This window comes from Canis aureus, chromosome 4 (assembly GCF_053574225.1).
Source record: "Canis aureus isolate CA01 chromosome 4, VMU_Caureus_v.1.0, whole genome shotgun sequence".
NCBI lineage: Eukaryota > Metazoa > Chordata > Mammalia > Carnivora > Canidae > Canis > Canis aureus.
In genome coordinates, this window is record NC_135614.1 from 26,569,937 (window position 1) to 26,587,041 (window position 17,105).

Consider the following 17,105-nt stretch of genomic DNA (forward strand, 5'->3'; position numbering starts at 1 on the left):
AGGAGATTAGGAAACCATTACAACAATCCAGGCAACAATAGAGGCTGTCATAGTTCATCGTAACTTAGATGGTTGGTAGCAGTGGAATTAATGAAAAGTGGTTGAAGAAAAAGGGGTTAAAATCTGGAAATAATTTAAGAGTAGAACCAATAAGCTTTATCAAAGGACTGGGTAGGGATGTGAATAATGTCTAATTGATTTACTTCCTCTACTTTTATATACAGTAGCAAAAATGATCCTTATTTAAATTTGATAATTTTTCTTTTTTTGTTAAAGGTCCTTCAGTAACATCCTATTGTACCCTGAATAAGATTTATTCTCCTTCCCATCACCAACAAGGTGTGCATGATCTGAAACTTGAATATTTTTCCTAATTTATATTAGCTACTCTCCATCCCTCAGAGTTTTAGCCACACTGCTTTTCAGTTGTTTGAATATGCCAATCTCTTTCTTGTCTCAGAAGATTTCCTTATTGATATTCCTTTGGTTATTGTCTATACAAATTCTTATATTTCAGAAAACTGTAGTTTTGCTATTTGTCAGGGATATGGGTCAAAGGAAATCTGAAAAAGTAGCTTCAAAGACATCCTCTACCCCTACCCTGTTTTTCCTTTATCCTAAAGTAAGAAAGGGTAAAAGAAATCTATGGTGTGAGTTCAGGTTTACTACCGTAAGTGTTTAAGAAAGGTCCCTGTTACCATGACAACAAATGCATGAATTTCAAGATGAAAATTTTCAGCATATGGTAGTGATAAAATTGTAGCATTCCTATTCTCTTAGTATAGAATTGCTCTTTGTCAAGTTAAAAAATATACTATGAAAATCCCTATTAAAATTAATTTTAAAATGCTTCTTTATTTTGCAATCATTTATTGTAATTTGAAATTATACCTAAAGAATATACTTTCATAATTCTGTCATGCAGAAAATTAAGCATTTGGTTTGACATTAAAATTCTTTTTCAGTCTATATTAGATCTTTGCTTAAAAATTTTTTTAAAAATCTTTGCTTAAATGGTAAATAAAGTGGTAAACAGTTTAATGTATTGGGAGTTTTTGACAATGGAAAACGACTTGCCACTTTATAGATTCCTTTGCCTTAAATGCTTTCTAACTCCAGTGGAGGAAAGCTGTTAAGCTTTAAGTGCTCTGTCATATTTGCAGGCTTTTATAGTAGAAGAGAACAGCAGTGAGCAATGATGATGGAAAACGATGGCAGGTAGACTTAAAACACCATAAAGCACAGACGATTGTGTGTAATGCCTTGAATTGAATCCTTTTTGAATGAAATGATCAGCCATATGTGCCACCCTTATGGACCCTGTAAGAAGAGGAGAAGAAATGTGCCCTAATGCTAACTGTGCATGAAATTGCAGTGTTAGGAGATATTGACCAGATGTTTCAATCTCAACAAATAGCTTGTTATGTGACTGAGTGAAAATATCTTTGCTGCTTTGATCACATACACCTTGAAGGAAGGGGTAATTTAATAGAGGCTGTCATAGTTCATCATTGTCAATAAACTTTGACTTGACCTTTGCCTTATGTTTTTGATGTTGCTGCTGATAGGTGTTGATGGGCAGATGTTTACTGCCTTGAGGGATTTTGCTTTTTACAACATGTATGTTAGAAATAGTAAAAGAGAAGGATTTTTCTCAATTCTTTTCTTGTTCTTTGGTTGTTAGTTGGCATGTTTCTCTGTGGATTTTGTAAAATTTCTGGGCAAATGCACCTGAGTAACATTCTTACCTCTAAAAACCACTGTGTTTTCTATATAAAGGTTTCTTACCCTCCTTACCTCTTTGTCCCAGTTTTAATTTGCCATGATAAAATTCTATTTAGATTTTTTTCCTTGATGTATATACCATATATTCTTCAGTTCTTTTCATAGCTTGAAGTGATGGGTCTTTCAGAAAATCACTATAACTTTCTAACTTTTACAGTGAAGGACAGTGATAACCAGAGAAATTAAGTACTTCCACAAGGTTACACAGTTATTCTTTTTCAAGCCAGTTAGTTCTGACTGAGGTCTGATGATACCCATTCCATGATTTTCTTCACTTCCCTTTCTTTCCTCATATCCAGAGTAATGACTGAGTATAGCTTCTGAAATTATACAGACTGGTGTTCTGCCACTGACTCACTTTCTCTGGCTTCCTCATTTGTGAATTGGAATAATATTTACCTTGTGCATGGTGGTTAAGATTGAGAGATAACTTAGTAGGTAAAGAACTGGCATAATGGTGGGCATATAGTAGGTACTTACTAATTTAGCTCTTAACTCTTTGTTCTTTCTAATTCACCTTTGGCTAACTATAGTATCTTTTTCGCTAACCTTTAGGTTAATTTTTTTTGTAAGATTTTATTTATTTATTCATGAAAGAGAGGCAGATACATAGGCAGAGAGAGAAGTAGGCTCTCTTCAGGGAGCCCGATGCAGGACTCGATCATAGGACCCTGGGATCACACCCTGAGCCAAAGGCACATGCTCAACTGCTGAGCCAGCCAGGCATCCATAATTTGGTTTTAGTGCATTTTTGTTAAGTTTCTCCGGGAAAATGTTTGGAATATATGCCCAAAAATCATATTATTTTAGTAATTAATTTTAAATTATAATAAATATATGGATGAATAAAAATGTCCTTTAAGAAGTTGCTTAGGGGCTCAGGGAGGAAAAAGTATTTTGTAGCCCTCTCAGGGTCCCTAGCTGGGTCTGAAAATTAAATGGATAAAATATACAGACTTATTTAATATAAGTTTGTTGTGACAGAGCCTTCATTAGGATGTGAAGACCGGACGAAACAGTTTCACCCAAGTGTTTTTATGCTAGATCTGATGAATAGTGGGATACTTAGTAGAAATATGATAGGTCAGAGAGTATGAGGCAAGTGTAGTAAAACCGAGGGAAATTTAGCAAGGCCTTTTTGTTAAGATTCTTTTGGTCCCTTTGTCTTCGGAGATGTGGGTGATCTTTTCCTCCAAGTATAGGGAGAACACCTCTCATGTGTTCCAGGGAAGAAGGAGAAGAAGGTCAGAGTGACTGTCCTGCTTCTGCTATTTTCTCAAATTCCTCCAGCCAGTGTGCCATAATTTGGAGTATGTCCTGAACCCCCATCAGTGTATTGCCACATATTTACAACATCATTTCATTGCCAAAGGGGATTTAGTAATTTTGCTTAATATTATGGAAGTGCTGTATTGAATTCTGAAATGTCTGAAGATATTTTCTAAGACTTTTCCTAAAGATCAGATTTTTCCTTAAGAGATCTTCTTCTAACATAAAAGATGTCATTGCATATAAGCAAGAGATTAAAGGAAAATATATGAGATTTTTAAAACCTTGGGAGAATATGGAAATAGAATGTATACTATCATTTGTTAGAAATCTTGTTGCATAAAGGCTTCTGGTGAAAGGCATATTGAATAAAAACCAGAGGCCTTTTATAACACCATATTTAGTCACTGTGTTCTTTTTTGTCATCTGGTTTTAGAGACCTTTGAAAATAAATCTAGGCTACTTATTTTTTTTTAAGATTTTTATTTATTTGAGAGAGAGAAAGCGAGCATGCAAGAGAGAACAGGAGCTGCGGGGAGGGGCAGAAGAAGAGGAAGAGGTAGACTCCCCAGGCAACAGGGAGCCCAATGTGGGGCTCAATCCTAGGACTCCAGGATCATGACCTGAGCCAAAATCAAGAGCTGGTCACTTAACTGACTGTACCACCCAGGTACCCCTTTCCTACTCTTTTTGATGTGACCTTCTCTCTAAGATCCTTAGGATCCTCCTATTCCATCATCTTCCCCAAAACTCCTTAATAGTAATGTACCTTTTTAGGTAATTTTTATATAACCCTAAACTGTAAGCTTATAAGAAGAGAGGATTATACCTTTTCTGTTCATTCATTCATTTGACAGATACATAGGTATATGGAATATGGAGACACCCTTCTAGATGTAGAAATGTACCCAATAGGTTTCAGAGAAGTCAGGAAAACAAGTGTGTTGAACAGAAAATTATAATTAAGTGGAATTGATATACTTTCCTGTGACAAAATAAAACATGGCATTTAGTCTAGTGTTCAAGAATAACTCACCCAAGAAAGTGAGGCCTATAACCTAAGTCAGAAAGAACAAGAGATAAAATATGAATGGAATATGAATGAATGGAATGATATTGGCACATTGCATTCCAGAGAGTGAATACCATTAGATGAACTTGGAGAGACAGTTGATGGTTCAGTCATAAAATTGTTTATGTTTGAACTCTGTTTAATAGAAATGGGTAACTATTGAAGGACATTTTTGAAAGAAACTCAAAGTATAGTGAATTGGAAGGAAGCAGAGATGAAGGCAGGGAGTTGAATCACTATATATTGTACACCTGAAACTAATATAACACTATTAACTGGAATTACAATAAAAACTTTAAAAAATAATGAATATAAACACAAAAGAACTAAAGGCAGGGAACCTTTTGCAGATTGTCATGTGGTTAGATTGGGGAGAAGAATGGGGCATGATTGCTAATGGACACAGGTTTCTTTTTGGAGAGATGAAATATCTTGGGAGTGAGTTAGTGGTGATGGCTATACAACTCTGAATATATAGGAAACAATTATACTCTTTAAAGTGGTAACTTTTGTGCTATGTGAATATATTTCAACAAAACACATTTTTAAAGCTTTCACAGTGAGAGAAGATGGTGGCTTGCACTTGGGTGGTAATAATGGAGATAGAAGTAGAAATGTGTAGGGGCAACCTGGGTGGCTCAGTGGTTGAGCCTCTGCCTTTGGCTCAGGTCATGATTCCAAGGTCCTGGGATCGAGTCCCGCATCGGGCTCCCCATAGGGAGCCTCCTTCTCCCTCTGCCTGTGTCTCTTCCCCTCTCTTTGTGTCTCTCATGAATAAATAAATAAAATCTTGAAAAAAAAAAGTAGGAATGTGTAGATTTAGGGTCATAGGCATTTGGATATTCAGGTCAGTAATCTGAAGGCCCATCTAAATTAAAAATAGAAGTGGGGAGTCTCAGCATATAGATAGAATTTAAAACGTAGGGATAGATTAGATAATATCCAGAAAAAGTATATAGTGTGAAAGGACAGATAATCTTTGGATCCAGACCTGCAGAACCTCAAGGATAGGGAAAAGAAAGGAGGCCTACGAAAGAGAGAGAAATGCTGCTTTATCCATTATTTACTATAATAATGCCCAACACCTGGTATATGATCACAAATATTTATGGAATGAATTGAGTGACATCAGGCTAAAATGTTTTAAATCATATCTCAGTGTCCTGTTACCATCATCATCATCATCAGTACTGTTTAACAGGCACTAGTATAGGCACTTTGCTTACATTATCTTAATTAATAATTTACTGCCATACAACTGGATGAATTTATATTTACCTGAGTCTGAAGTTTATGCTTTTTCTTACTAGGCTGAAGTTTCCTAAAATTTCTTCTGAGAAATAGATGTTAACAGGTATCTAACAAGAAAAATAACTAAAGATTGTTAGGAATAATAGTAGGACTCTCATGAATCAATTTTTATTAATAGGACACCTGTCAACAAGGGAAACCGCAGTTTTGTCGGAAAAGAAATATAACATACTAGTTACTGAGAAAGCATAGTTTCTTTAATAATATTTATGAAAATTTTGTGTTTCACTATGTCACTTTGTAGCATACCAGTCATCTGAGACAATCAGCCCTTTAAGCCATGTGATATATGCTGTTTTCCTAACCAACTACTTCAATTTTGATTTCCTCATAGACCTTTGCATTCTGCTTGTTGTTATTTCCCAGTTGACATTTAATTTCTTTTCATTGTGGTTTACAGTTCTCCTGAAGTTCCTTATTGGGTTTTCTGATCTAAAATTGCTTATCTTTGGTTTATCCTACAACTATTTTAGTATCATTATTTTAGTGTCATTCTTCATTATTCTATTATGAATTAAAGTATATAGCATTATGTTAGAAGTGACTGGCTCTTAAGCATCATTGTCAGTTATATTGTCCTAAAATACTGCATTAGGTGGCAAAGAGGAAATTCATCTGGAAGGTAAAGTTAATATTGATAGAAATCTTCCTTTTTTTTCCCCTTTTTATTAAAAAGATTTATTTATTTAATTCAGAGACAGATAGAAAACATATGTAAGTTGGGGGGAGGGGGCATAGAGAGGAGGAGAGAAATCTTCAAGCAGACGTTATTGAGTGTGGAACCAGACCCAGGGCTCAATCCTGGACCTTGAGATCGTGACCTGAACCAAAACCAAGAGTCAGATACCACCTGACTGAACCACCCAGGCACCCCATAGAAGTCTTTCTGTATGTTGTTAAAGACTCTTAATATGAAACTTAATATGTCATTTATTAAGCACCTATTTAAATTCAGTTGCAAATTTTCTCCTCCTGCTTCCTTACCTTAATAAGGCATCATCTCTTATCTCATTGCTTTGTTCAAAAATCCTCACATGCACCCTTCTACAAAATGCTGCCTCAGCTTCTTTTTTTAAAGGTTTTATTAATTTTTTTTAAAAATAATGGTTCATCATTTCTCCTTTCATTGTTTTTGTTAACACTTTGCTCTTTTATTTTCTAATCTGTGTGCTAAGGCCTCTTGTGTTCTATAACAAACTCACATCGGGTCCACAAGGTATTTTATATTTTCTAGCAAAACAGTGACATCTATCAGAAAGATCATGAACCACTAGCTCCAGATATTTCTGTTTTAACATTAGATTGAGAGCACCTGCGTGGTTCAGTGATTGAGTGTCTGCCTTCGACTCAGGTCATAATCCCAGGGTCCTGGGATCAAGTCCCACATCAAGTTCCTGTGCGGAGCCTGCTTCTCCCCCTGCCTTTGTCTCTACCTTTCTCTGTTTCTCATGAAAAAATAAATAAAATCTTATATATTAAAAAAAAACACATTAAATTGCTACATTCCTTTGGTGGTATCATATACTCTACAAAAATGGGTTTTAGGTGGTAAAAAAGAATCTAAGATTCTTTACTTAAAGATTACTTAAAGTACTGCACAAGAATCAGTGTGAAACAGGAAATGGGGCTGGTGGCACTTGATCTGATACCAAGGTTTGAGAATTTTACAGTGCGTGACATGTGCTAAATTGTTAGGAAATAAATAACTTATTAAGTTGTTTGGAACTAACTACTTAATACATAGAATTTCTTTTGCCTTAGGGACACCATGATAAAATTCCTAAGATAGGAACAGAGGCATGTGCTCTATGCCTCTACTTTCTTTCCAGGTTATAGTCATTTTTTAATATTTTACCCGTTCATCATTGATGAACTGATCATGTCACCTGTCTCTGGAAGACTTTACTGATCCCCTCAGCTGCAACTAATCTCCCTCCTGGGTCTTTTCTGTTGACATTCTGCCCTTATCATTGGTTTTTAAATTGAGCTCAACTAATTCACATATTTATAAAAGGTTACCAATTATGGCCATGGCTTTCTTGATCTCCATTTAAGTGTACTTCTAGCAAAGTGTGAGCCCTTTCATTCTCTGTATAAAAGAGATCCAACTATAATAAGTGTCATTTACTGAACTAAATTGCATGGCTTGTTACTCTAATTCTTGAAACATCCTTCTAAGATCAGAGATTATATTATCCACATTTTATATTTGAAGAAATTGTAGTTAAGCAATGTTGGGTTACTTCACCCTGACATATCTCCCAACCTTTGACTCTTCTAATTCCCTTTCCTTTACTGTTGATTTGTAGAATCAGCTTTTTGATATCTTCAGAAATCCTGTTGAGGTACCAGTTGGGTTGCAACAAATCTATGAATCAGTTTGGGGAGAATTACTATCTTAAGAATATAGAGTTTTCTAATCCATGCATATAACATAGCTTTCCATTTATAATGGTGTTTTTTTCCCCTTCAGCAAACTTTGTAATGTTTTATGTATAGGTCTTATACACATTTTCTTAAATTTTGTCCCAATATGTTTTGTTTTTTAATGTGATTATAGATGACAATGTTTTCTTGATTTTAATTTTCAACTCTTCCTTCATAGTATGTAGAATTACGTTAGATTTTTGTATATTGATACAGAATCCTGAAGCATTTATGTAGATTCCCTATGATCTCATCTATTCCTTAAATATGCAAAGATTGGAGTTTAGCCAGAGCCTCAGGAGTTTATAACACACTACTCGCTGAAACTTTTTTTCACAATTTCTAGTCTCTTGACTCTCCTTGAACACTTACCTCTGTCTCCTCATTTCACTAGAATGCCTGGCTTTGTTTGGCTTCTTTCTCCTGGCACCACAGTCTGGAAATTGCCTACTGGCAGAGAGCCTACATGATGTAAGAGCCTACCTCGTTTCTTTTCTATCAGAGATCACAGTCCTGCTATACTTGTGGTCCAGTATCTGAAAATTCTGTGCTTGTTTTCTTCTAGTCTTGTTTTCTAGTTACAACATACATGTAATTCTGGACTCTTTTAGGAAAGTTAAAGATAGGTGTTTAAGGATTACTATACATATATTAACAAAGACAAGCTGAGCAATTTGTTTTAGCTAAAATGAGAAACATAATGAGAGGTTATGAGAAGAGTTGAATCTCTTCTGGAGAATCTGAAAATATAGTGATGTGACTGTATTAGGGACACTGTCACTTTCATCTTCTTATCCTCTACTAAACATGCATGAAATACTTATTGACTGGATGTCAGAATGGTAGGAAATTGATTGGTTAGGTATTGGTAGTATATTGTGTGAGATAAAGAAGTACTAAAATTTTAATAAAACTCATCAAATTTATTTATAAACTTTTTTAAAAATTATTTTTAATTTATTTTAGCTCTCTCATTATAGCATCTTTAATTACTCAGCTAGGTTATTGAGTGCTTTGAAGCAGTGAACCTGGCTTCTGTTAGTTCTGTGTGTCTACTTTAGCCTAGTAAACTCTCACAGTGGATTGACAAACTTAAATGGAAATCACTGATCAGTAGTAAAGTCCTCATATTTTGTCAGTTTCCCAATACACTAATATCAGAAATAGGATGTTAACCAGTTTCCTGTGATAAAATATTCCATAATAGAATTATTATAAAACCTGCTGAATATTTGTATTGTTTTTCATTTTTTTGTCTTGCAGGTTTTAGTAATATTGATTGGTAATGGAAGTGTTGTAAGTCAGATTTAAGCCTGATAGTGAGTTGGTATCCTCCCTTTTTCATACCATACTTTGAACATGTAAACTTTGATTTAATTAGGCTTAATTACAATATAATGGCTTCTCTTTCACTGAAGTTTCCTATTTTTTGATGGCATATTAAGTTAAATAATCATACTAAAATTTGTTATTGATTTTGTTTTTGTATTTTACCACATAAAACAGACATGGTTGATCATTTGGCATGCTTTCTACATGAATAAAAATATATGTGTTCATTTATCCATTGACAGACACTTAAGTTGCTTCCATATCTTGGCTATTATAAATAATGCTGTTAGGAACATGATGTATATAAAAATATCTTTTTGAATTATTGTTTTTTTTTTTTTTGGAGAATAGTCTCAGGATAGAACTGCTGGGTCATAAGTTAGTTCTATTTTTTTTTTTTTTTTACTTTCCTTTTTTTTTTTTTTAAGTAATCTCTACACCCAACATGGGACTTGAACTCATGACCCCTAGAGGTCAAAATTCACATGCTCTACCAACTGAGCCAGCTAGGCACCCCCTGTTTTTAATTTTTTGAGGTACTCCAAACTGTTTTCCACAGTAACTGTACCAACTTAATTTCTACCACTAGTGCATAAGAGTTCTCTACATCCATACTATTATTCTATTATTATTATCTCCTGTCTTTTTGATGATGACCTTTTTTTTTGTTTTGTTTTTTTGTTTTTTTGTTTTTTTAAGGCAGGGGAAGGGAGAGGGAGAGAGAAAATCCTAATCATTTTAGGGCATGGAGCCCAGTGTTGGGCTTGAGATAATGACCTGAGCTGAAATCAAGAGTTGGGTGCTTAACCGAGTCACCCAGGTGCCCCAATAATAACCATTCTAACAGGCATGAGGTGATATCTCAACGTGGTTTTAATTTGCGTGTCTCTAATAATTAGAAGCATTGAGCATCATTTCATATACCTGTTGGCCAGTCATATATTTTCTTGGAAAAATGTCTATTTGGGTGCTTTGCCCATTTTAAATTTGATTATTTGTTTTTCTGCTATTGAGTTTTATGGGTTCTTTATATATTTTGGACATTAATCCTTATCAAATACATGGTTTACAAATATTTTTCCCCATTCCATACGTTGTTTTTTTCTCTTTGTTGATGGTTTCTTTTGCAATGAAGATTTTTAGTTTAATGTAGTCTCATTTGTTTATTTTTGATGTTGCTTGTGCTTTAATTGTGATTTCTGAAAAAACATTTCTAAGACCCATGTCAAGGACGTTTTCTTTCCCTAGGTTTTCTTCAGAGTTTCATGACTACTGGTCATGCATTTAAGTCTTTGATCCGTTTCAAGTTAATTTTTTGAGTCGTGTAAAATAGGGGTCAAATTTCATTCTCTTATGTGTGGACAGCAGATTTTCTCAGTACCATTTATTGAAGAGACTGTCTTTTCTCCCTAGAGTATTCTTTTTTTTTTTTTTTTTAAGGATTTTATTTATTCATGAGGGACACACACAGAGGCAAAGACATAGGCAGAAGGAGAAGCAGGCTCCCTGTGGGGGAGCCTCATGTGAGACTTGTTCCAGGACTCTGGGATTATGACCTGAGCCAAAGGCCAAATGCTTCCCCAGTGCCCTCTTGACTTCTTTACCAAATATTAGTTGCCCATATATGTTTGGGTTTATTTCTGGGCTCTTGAATCTGTTACATTGATTTGTCTTTTTATGCCAATACCATGCTGTTTTAATTATTATAAACTTATAGCATAGCCTGAAATCAGAAAATATGACATCTCCTGCTCAGACCTTTCTTCTCAGGTTATTTTTGGATATTTGGGGTCTTTTCTTCTTCCATCTAAATTTTAGGATTGTTTATTTATGTAAGAAATAAAAGGCCTTTGGAATCCTAATAGGGATTGCATTGAATCTATAGATGGCTTTTGGCAATATTGACATTTTAACAATATTAATTCTCCCAACCCATGAACATAGGATGCCTTTCCATTTATTTGTGTCTTGTTGATTTCTTCATCAGTATCTTATAGTTTTAAGAGTAGAGATCTTTAACTTCCTTGATTAATTTTATTCCTAAGTATTTTATTGTTTATTTGATACTATTGTAAATGGAATTGATTTTTGAATTCTCTTTCAGAGAATTTGTCTTTAGTGTATAGAAATACCACTGATTTTTATGCTAATTTTGTCTTACAACTTTACTGAATTGATTGATTAGTTCTAGCTTTTTTTTGTTATGATTTTCTGTATATAAAATCACACCATCTGCAAATAGAGATGATTTTAACTTCTTCCCTTCCAATAATGATGCCTTTTCTTTCTCTTGCCTGATTGCTCTAGGTAGGATTTTCAGTACTGTGTTAAATAGTGGTGAGAGTGGGCATTCTTGTCTTGTTCCTGATCGTAGAGAAAAAGCTTTTAACCTTTCAGCATTGAGTATGTTGTTAGCTTTGGCCTTATGATATATGACCTTTATATTGTTGAGATACATATATATTTTTTACTCTCCGTTTGTTAAGTGCTTTTATCATGAACAGATACTGAGTTTTGTCAAATGCTTTTTCTGTGTCTGTTAAGACGGTTCTATGATTTTTTTCTTTCATTCTATCATTTGTATATGTTGGACCATCCTTGTATCCTTAGGATATATCCCACTTGATCATGGTGAGTGATTCTTTCAATGTGGTGCTGAATTCAGTTAGTATTTAGTTGAGAATTTTTCATTTATATTCATCAGGGATATTGTCCTCCAATAGTGTCCTTATTTGGCTTTTGTATCAGCATAATGCTTGCCTTATAAAACAAATTTGGATGTGTTCCCTCCTCTTCTATTTTTTAGTAGAGTTTGAGAGAGGGATTGATGTTAATTCTCATTTAAATCTTTGGCAAAATTCACCATTGAAGTCCTCTGGCCCTAGGCTTTTCTTCATTTAGAGAGTTTTTGTTACTGATTCAATCTTCTTACTAGTAATTGGTTTATTCAGATTTTGTATTTTATCCTTATTCAGTCTTGGTAGAGTGTATGTTTCTAAGAATATTTTCACTCCTTTTAGGTTGTCCAATTGGCTGGCATATAGTTGTTCCTAGTAGCCTCTTGTGATCCTTTTCTATTTCTGTGGTATCAGTTATAATGTGTCCTATTTTGTTTATAATTTTGATGATTTCTGTTCTCTTTTTTTTTCTCCCCTTTTGGTTAGACTAGCTAAGGATTGCAAATTATGCTTATCTTTTCAAAAAATCAGACTTTAGTTTGGTTGTCTTTTTTATTGTTTTCTGTTCTCTATTTCTTTTATATTCTGCTCTAATCTGTATTATTTCTTGCTTCATCTACCTTTGGGCTGTTTGTTCTTCTTTTTCTAGTTTCATAATGCATAATGTTTGATTCTTAATTTAGGATCTTGCTTGTTAATGTAAGCAGTAATTAGTATAAACTTAACCTAAGTTCTGGTATGTTGTTTTTCCATTTTTATTTGTATCAGAAAAACTTTCTTGTTTCTCTTTAATTTCTTCGTTGAGCCATTGGATTTTCAGGAGAGTGCTGGTTAGTTTTCCAAGTATTTGTGAATTTTCCAGATTCCTATTGTTACTGATTTCTGGTTTCATGCCATTGTGGTCAAAAAAGATACTTGGTATGATTTCAGTCTTATTGAACTTGTGAAGACTTCTTTTGTGGTCTAACATATGAACTATTATAGAAAATACTGTATATACACTTGAGAAGATATGTATTCTGCTCTTGGATAGAATGTTCTATATGTATCTTTAGGTATATGTATCTTTAGGTCCATTTGATCTATAGTTTTGTTGAAATATGCTATTACCTTATTCTCATTCTCCCATTCTCTCATTCTCTAGCTGGATGATTCATTGTTGAGAGTGGGGTATTAAAATTCCTAACTATTATTGTATTGCTTTCATTACTCCTTTTAGCTATGTTTCTTTCTTAAATATTTAGGTGCTCTAGTTTTAGGTGCATAAATATTTATAATTTTTAAAGTTTATAGATAGATTGGCCCCTTTATCATTATGTAATGACTTTCTTTGTCTCTTTGTACTGTTATTAGTCTAAAGCCTATTTTGTCTGATATCAGCATAGCTACTCCTGCTTTGTTTTGGTTACCATTTCTGTGAAATGTCTTTTTCCATCCCTTCACTCCCAGTCTATATATGTCTTTAAGGCTGAAGTGAGTCTTTTATAGGCAATCTTGTTGGATTTTTATTTTGTTTTATTTTTTATTTCAGACATTCTGTGTCTTTGGATTAGAGAATTTAACCTGTTTATGTTTAAAGTACAGTATTACTGCAGCACCCCCCCCCCACTCCCAGTCTGTAGTTTCAGTTACCTATTATAATCTGGGTGCAGGTGATCCTTGTCCTGTCATATCATTAGAACATCAGTAGTACTGTAATGCTATGTGTCATAGTGCCTATGTTATTCACCTTACTTAATCTCATCATCTAGGCATTTTATCATCACTTATCATCCCAAGAAGGATGAGTAAAGTGCAATAAGATATTTTGAGAGACCAAAACCATATTCACATAAATATTGTTACAGTATATTGTTACAACTTTTCTATTTTATTATTAGATATTCTTAATATCTTACTGTGCCTAACTTATAAATTAAACTTTATAATGGATATATATATATATATATATATATATAGAAAAATTGTATATGGGGATCAGTACTATCTGCAGTTTTAGGCATCCACTGGGGATCTGAGAACATACCTTCTGCAGATAAGGGAAGGCTACCTTAATAGGTAATGACTTACTGTTGCCATTTTGTTAATTGTTTGATTGTTTTGTAGATGTGTTGTTCCTTATTTCTTATCCTATAGTCTTTGTTCATGTTTTGATGTCCTTCAGTAACAGTATGCTTTGACTTTTTTGTCATGTTATTTTGTGTAATTGCTGCAAGTTTTCACCTTGTGGTTACCATGAGACTTACATAAAGTATGTTAAAATTATAATACCCTATTTTAAGCTGATAACAACTTAACTTGATTAGAATTCCTAACTTTTACACTTTTACTTCTCTTCCCCCTCACACTTTAGGTTATTGCTATTAAAATTTGCATATTTTTATATTGTGTAACTAATTACAGATTATGGTGTTTATGGTTATTTTTACTACTTTTATGTTTTTAAACATAAACTGAAGATCTAAGTGGATTGATTATACATTCATAATTACCATATTACAGAATCAAACTTTGACGGCATATTTATCATTACCAGTTTTATGCTACCTTCTTATATTATTATGATACTAATTAGCATCATGTCTACTCAAAGAATACCATTTAGCATTTCTTATAAGCTAGGTATAGTGATAATGAACTCCCTCTGCTTTTGTTTGTTTGCGAAAGTCTTTATCCCTCCTTCATTTCTGAAGGACAGCTTGCTGGATGTAGAATTCTTGATTAACAGGTGTTTTTTTCTTTTAATAATTAACTTTGAATGTTTCATCTCATTTTCTCTTAGCCTGTAAACTTTCTGTTGAGAAATCCACACATAATCATATGGGAGTTTTCTTGTGTATAGCTTCTCTCTCTCCTTTTCTACTTTTAAAATTCTTTTCTTTGTCTTTAAACTTTGACAATTTAATTATAATGTGCCTTGGTGTAGCCCTGTTCATATTCAGCCTGTTTGGATTTTCTTGGGCCTCATAGAACTGGATGTCCATTTCTGTTTCTATGTTCAGGAAGTTTTCTGCCATTATCCTTTAAATATACTTTCTGTCCTTTTTCTTTTCTCCTTCTGGAATTCCTATAATGCACATATTACTTCTTTTCAGTGTATCTCCTAAATTCTGTAAGCTTTCTTTTTTCTTTTTATTTTATAGAGGGAGGGGAAGGGGAAAGGGAGAGAAAGAGAATCTTAAGCAGGCTCCATGCCAAGTACAGAGCCAGACTCAGGGCTTGATCTCACAACCCTAGGATCATGACCTGAGAGACGAAATCAAGAGTTGGACACTTAACTGGGCCACTGACATACCCAGTTCTGTAAGTTTTCTTCACTCTTTTTCATTCTTTTCTTTCTTTTTGCTCTTCTGAGTGAATGATTTCAAATGTTCTACCCACCCATATTTTTTGGGTTTGTTCATTAAATGAGTATATTGAAAAGTAATAGTATATTGAAAGTTACTTGTATATTTTTCTATGGGGTTATGTTAAAATTTTATATTTTCTTTGATTTATTGATTTCTATTGTACTCAACTTTATCATTTTTTCCCAAATAAATTTAAAATTCAAGTTGAATTACACTTCCAAAAATTTATAATTTTAGCATTTCAAAAGGACACTTTATGTATAGTGGCACATTCAGAGGAATTGTTCTTATTTCTATTTCTTTATTCCATTCCCACCCACCCTGATAGAAAACCATTTTTCTTCAATTCATGGTTTATGTTTCTGTTTCTTTTTACAAAATAAGCAAACTTAAAATTAAATATAAATTCTAGGGATCCCTGGGTGGCGCAGCGGTTTGGCGCCTGCCTTTGGCCCGGGGCTGATCCTGGAGACCCGGGATCGAATCCCACATCGGGCTCCCGGTGCATGGAGCCTGCTTCTCCCTCTGCCTGTGTCTCTGCCTCTCTGTCTCTCTCTGTGTGACTATCATGAATAAATAAATAAAACCTTTAAAAAAATAAATAAATAAATAAATTCTGAAAGAGTATGAGTATGTACTATAAAGATATCTATGATTTTAATTTCCAGTCTACTAAAACACATACACACATGAAGACACACACTTTTGAACTCTGCTCTTTAAAAAAAAAAAAAAAAAAAAGAATTTATTTAATCATGCAACACACACAGAGGCAGAGACACACAGGCAGAGGGAGAAGCAGGCTCCTGCTGGGAGCCCGATGCAGGACTCAATCCCAGGACCCTGGGACCACAACCTAAGCCCAAGGCAGATGCTCAACTACTGAGCCACCCAGGTGCCCTGCTCTTTTTTTTTTTTTTTTTAATCTTCATAAAAGATCCTGGCAATTACTCTATATAAATGGATTACTCTGTATAGTCTGTCTTTGATTGTTTTTTAAGTTGCTGTGTGATGTTCCATTGAGGAGATTAATCAGTTTATTCAACCAGTCTTCTATATATTGGTGTTTAGGTTGTTTCTAACATTTTGGCATTACAAATGATGTCTCAAAGAGTACTTATGCATATGTTGCATCATATTTGTGGACATGTATCTTCAGAACAAATCCCTAGGCAGTTATTGTATATTTATCTTACAGTTTTCTTTGTTATTTTTTTGTCCCTTCATCACTTTAACTCTCAAATATACATGCATTTCTTTTATATTTTAAGTATTTGAGAATGTGGTAAGATTTTTATGTCTTTTGACTTAGTATGTGGGGTGTTTTGCTCATATAGATTTTAGGAACAAACAAATCGATGGCAGTTTTATTATAGCTAATATAAGTATTACAAATCTTAAGAATTTGAGCTAATTATGAAAAATAATAGTTCATAGTATTTTTAAAATATGCATTTTAAAAGCAATCTACTGTTTATAACAGAGATACTAAAGCTTGAGACTACTGAAAGACTGAGATACTAGAATTAGAATTAACACTACTTTTGAATTTTTAGAACAATTTAGTAGACTTAATCATAGTTTAGCTTAATTTACTTATGAATTACAAGTGTAAAAATAATAGTGACCACCACAGCTAGCATACATTGTTTACTGTGTGTATACTATGCTCAACACTGCATATACATGAATTTAAGTTATTTAGTTTAATTCTCAACAACCTCATAAGGTGTACTTCTATATTTTTCCATATTTAAGTGAGGAAAATGAGGTATAGAAATGTTAAGTGACAGGCTCTTACTCATATAGGTAATAAGTAGCAGAGGCAAGATTTGAACCCAGATGGTCTTTAGTATAGATTCTGGGCTTTTAAATGACAAT

The 17,105-nt window shown here is 33.7% G+C and overlaps 1 protein-coding gene across 12 annotated transcripts in view; it reads left to right on the forward strand.

Moving 5' to 3' along the window:
- ADK (adenosine kinase) overlaps positions 1 to 17,105 on the forward strand; it is a 505,936-nt gene that overhangs the window by 228,372 nt on the left and 260,459 nt on the right. The gene's annotated exons all lie outside the window — the stretch shown is intronic.